A 946-nucleotide genomic window follows, 5' to 3' on the forward strand; every position below is an offset into this window, starting at 1 on the left:
CACACACACACACACACACAAAACATTTGGAAAGTAAACTTTTTTTGCATTTAGTAAATAATTTTATCTTTTTAAAAAAAACAGAGAGGACTGTACAATGTCACCATATAGTTTCAAATTCCTAGTCCCAGATCTGGTCAAAAGTAACATGAGATAACATTTGACATGTGGTAAGCATATCATATGCTACTGTGACCTGATAGAATCAGAGGTGTACATGTGGCAGTTCACTTACTAAGGGATGAGTCTCTGCTTGAAAAGAGCTGAAGTATAAGATGTTGAGACTTTGGCTGAGATTCAGAAAGTCTTATCTTGAGGGGGAATCCTTAAGATGGCCATTTTCTCCCTAACTGTAAGGCTTTCTAAATTTTAGACAGCTCTACTGATGAGGTTTCCCACAGGAGGGAGCTTCAGAGCAGAGGGGGTCTCACTTGTAGAACTGGATGTTAATGCAGCAATCCATAGTGTAGCTAATGCTAACTGCCATGTGCTCTCCATGAGAAATGCCAGGAGCCCCCAGTTTGCATTTCTAATTACTTTGCTGTCTAAATGTTTGTTGCTGTTTCAAAAAGTGAACTCTGTCAAAAGACAACAGTTACCCATTCACTGTTGCAGAAGCAGTAATTGTGCTACAGATAAGGTAAGTGAAGACCTGGGGGTGAGATATGTTAGTGTGTGTGTGTGTGTGTGTGTGTGTGTGTGTGTGTGTGTGTGTGTGTGTGTGTGTGTGTGTGTGTAACAAGTGGAATAAATTACTTATGTTAAAATAAAGAGATGGGGCAGAATGTGTTTCACTTGATGGCAGCCATACCGTTCAACCTCTAAACACAAAAATCTGGGCAAAGCCAAAATAATGGGAGGACAAATGTCAGAAAGTAGATACTATTTGTAACTATTGCTCCTATGAATTTAGAAAGCTGCTAGAATAACAGATTTTGTATTAGCA

The sequence above is a fragment of the Protopterus annectens genome, chromosome 8.part0 (genome assembly GCF_019279795.1).
Source record: "Protopterus annectens isolate FY-2018-M chromosome 8.part0, PAN1.0, whole genome shotgun sequence".
Taxonomy (NCBI): domain Eukaryota; kingdom Metazoa; phylum Chordata; order Ceratodontiformes; family Protopteridae; genus Protopterus; species Protopterus annectens.